Raw genomic sequence first — 4,170 nt, forward strand, 5'->3', positions numbered from 1 at the left:
ATAGTGTAGTTATTTTTTAGAAGTAAATCCAGTAACTAAGCACTCAACTGACTATAGGACGTTGAGAGCCAATTAACCAACAAGAACAAGCCAGACCAAATCAGTATCAGTATTTGCTCCAGCAACAGCAATGATCTTAATGCCTCCTACACTTCAGTCGGAATTTTAGTGCCATAGCGTCCAGGTGACAATCCAAGGGGAACTGCAGCCGGGTGGATTACACCCACCTAAAAATCCATGTAAATGAATTTGAGCTTGACATACTCTACTTTAGCTCACCAATCTGTCAGTCCGCAGTGTTTGGGTGCTTCCCTTAAGAATCCAGCAAATGAATTTGACCCTGACATATGCATTGTTCTTCAGCTCACAACGGATGCTTACTGCTAGGCATTTAACTGTGGTTAACACTTCTGATGACAGTGTATGGGATTTCTAGCCCAATTAACGTGCAGGTCGACTACCAATTCCACCACAAGTTTTCCTGCCTGCTTATAGACAACTCCATCACCTACAAACATCCCACATCTAAAACAAATACAACGCATGCAGCTGTAGATTGAATGGTGGAGGGTACATCGCACCAGTATTATCAGTTACCCTTCTGTCCCAATCTCATACACTGATCAAGGAAAAAATTGCCTATGTACTTCAATACGTACCCTAATCCACCCCTACGTTTCTGGGAGAAATTTGACATCTCTCCCAAAGATCCTTTTTCCGTCACATAGTCGAATGGAGGTCGTCGCCAACCTGCACGATCCTAGCAGCACCCAGACGATACTTTTGCCTCGCGGATCATTCACACAACACGAACACATGAGGGCTCACAGGACTGGTAGACAGCGACTATGTTGTGTCGAGCTATTGATTCCATATTACTGTTCACCAGAATGTGGAGCAGACGTGTTGCACTTTGTTTATTGTAAAAATCTGTGGTGATGGTGAAATGTCCCCTTAGAAAAATTTATGAATTGATGACTCTTACATTATTTGATTTTCAAACAGCTGAGCAAAACTGAACATACTCAGACATTCCTCTCTTTACTTATTCTGATCATCACTAAACTGACACACAATATTTCTTTTAGCTCAACGCAATCTGACTTTCCATAATCCCTACATAAGAATGGCCTTGTCTAACAATAACCTATACCTTTCATGAATCACTTACCTCACAAAAATCGTCGTTACTCGAACTACTGCAATACAGCAAGCGCCAATACTGCCAGCTAAATAAAAGATTCTAACTACTGATAGGCATAGTTAGCAAATGAAAGATTTTGGTAAAGAACAAACAATGTATTTACCTTAATAGTGTTCAAAAGTCATTATATATACACTCCTGGAAATTGAAATAAGAACACCGTGAATTCATTGTCCCAGGAAGGGGAAACTTTATTGACACATTCCTGGGGTCAGATACATCACATGATCACACTGACAGAACCACAGGCACATAGACACAGGCAACAGAGCATGCACAATGTCGGCACTAGTACAGCGTATATCCACCTTTCGCAACAATGCAGGCTGCTATTCTCCCATGGAGACGATCGTAGAGATGCTGGATGTAGTCCTGTGGAACGGCTTGCCATGCCATTTCCACGTGGCGCCTCAGTTGGACCAGCGTTCGTGCTGGACGTGCAGACCGCGTGAGACGACGCTTCATCCAGTCCCAAACATGCTCAATGGGGGACAGATCCGGAGATCTTGCTGGCCAGGGTAGTTGACTTACACCTTCTAGAGGACGTTGGGTGGCACGAGATACATGGGGACCTGCATTGTCCTGTTGGAACAGCAAGTTCCCTTGCCGGTCTAGGAATGGTAGAACGATGGGTTCGATGACGGTTTGGATGTACCATGCACTATTCAGTGTCCCCTCGACGATCACCAGTGGTGTACGGCCAGTGTAGGAGATCGCTCCCCACACCATGATGCCGGGTGTTGGCCCTGTGTGCCTCGGTCGTATGCAGTCCTGATTGTGGCGCTCACCTGCACGGCGCCAAACACGCATACGACCATCATTGGCACCAAGGCAGAAGCGACTCTCATCGCTGAAGACGACACGTCTCCATTCGTCCCTCCATTCACGCCTGTCGCGACACCACTGGAGGCGGGCTGCGCGATGTTGGGGCGTGAGCGGAAGACAGCCTAACGGTGTGCGGGACCGTAGCCTAGCTTCATGGAGACGGTTGCGAATGGTCCTCGCCGATATCCCAGGAGCAACAGTGTCCCTAATTTGCTGGGAAGCGGCGGTGCGGTCCCCTACGGCACTGCGTAGGATCCTACGGTCTTGGCGTGCATCCGTGCGTCGCTGCGGTCCGGTCCCAGGTCGACGGGCACGTGCACCTTCCGCCGACCACTGGCGACAACATCGATGTACTGTGGAGACCTCACGCCCCACGTGTTGAGCAATTCGGCGGTACGTCCACCCGGCCTCCCGCATGCCCACTATACGCCCTCGCTCAAAGTCCGTCAACTGCACATACGGTTCACGTCCACGCTGTCGCGGCATGCTACCAGTGTTAAAGACTGCGATGGAGCTCCGTATGCCACGGCCAACTGGCTGACACTGACGGCGGCGGTGCACAAATGCTGCGCAGCTAGCGCCATTCGATGGCCAACACCGCGTTTCCTGGTGTGTCCGCTGTGCCGTGCGTGTGATTATTGCTTGTACAGCCCTCTCGCAGTGTCCGGAGCAAGTATGGTGGGTCTGACACACCGGTGTCAATGTGTTCTTATTTCCATTTCCAGGAGTGTATATATATATATATATATATATATATATATATATATATATATATATATATATCAGTTCATGACATCCAGTCTTACAAATTTACTGTCTCTGAGGGACACACGTCCAGGTCATCTGCCCTCAAAACTCCGCCATCTCTCTTCCCACATCCACCACTGCTGGCGGCTCATCTGCAACTGCGCAACGCTACGCGCTGTTCACATCCAACTGCCCAACTCTACAATAGCGAATATTACAACAATGCTAACCAGCCACAGACTGCACAGTGATTTTCATACAGAGCACTACGTGGCGTTACCAATATAAAAACCTAAACAGCCTACTTACATAGCCCCATGCTCACCACAAAAAAATTTACAAATTGTTTTGGGCAGTGGCCAATACAATTTGAAGAAATTTTTCATAATTACAATAACAAAGATATTCAATGCACACACTTATTGATACACTGTTGGTCAAAAGCAAAGATTTTCTCACAGTCCATAAAGACAGTCCTGATCACAGTATTAATTACAATTTTATGCACAAAGTCTGAGCAGTAAAAGAAAATGCACACAGAAGTAGTGGATTTCCATGCAGTCTTGAAGAAGTAGTGTTGTCCTTCCAATGGAATGACAGTGCTGACTCTTGATATGCAGACAGGTAATGGGCCGCAACAGAGCAAACCCACAGCAGAGTCAGTCGAAGTTTTGAAGAACATTGGTAGGTAGGTCATCACAGAGCAGACCTACTGTAGTCCTGGTAGAGAGTATGGTATTGGTGGGCCACCAGAGGTGCAGACCCACTGCAGTCCTTGTAGACATAATGGTATTGGTGGGTCATCAAAGGTGACCCACTGTAGTCCTTGTAGAGATGGCCAGCAGCCATCTGTTGCGACTGTGCAGGTGCACAATCACCATCGAAGTCTTGTGGACTTTTTGGAATTGTCCTTAGAACCAGCAATGCTGTTAACCAGTCCCTTGCTGAATTATTAACACACGTGCAAGCATTAACAGTCCCAACTTCTCACATACTGTGCATATATTATGACCAACAGAAACGTGTGCACTGAAATGAAACTTAATTTGAAGAACTGGTGTCTATACAATTATAAATTTACAACATAAGAATACAATTACAAAGGTACATAATACATCATTAAAGAACATATCAGTACAGATAACATTTTTAGTAACACAGGCTTTACAAAAGAATAGAAATAGATATATACATCAGTGTTACAGGAATTATGACATAAGTAAATATATGAAAGATCAGAATAGCTTTCGAAAATAATGTCTAAACATCTTTTCAATTACTTTGGAGCCTAGTGTTACGTCTTTCACACGCCATAATTATCACGTATTCCACACGATAGCAAGAAAAGCACAATTTTAAGAGCAAAAATAAGAAAATACATTAACATAGCACTG

Source organism: Schistocerca piceifrons, chromosome 6 (genome assembly GCF_021461385.2).
Source record: "Schistocerca piceifrons isolate TAMUIC-IGC-003096 chromosome 6, iqSchPice1.1, whole genome shotgun sequence".
NCBI classification, from domain to species: Eukaryota; Metazoa; Arthropoda; class Insecta; order Orthoptera; family Acrididae; genus Schistocerca; species Schistocerca piceifrons.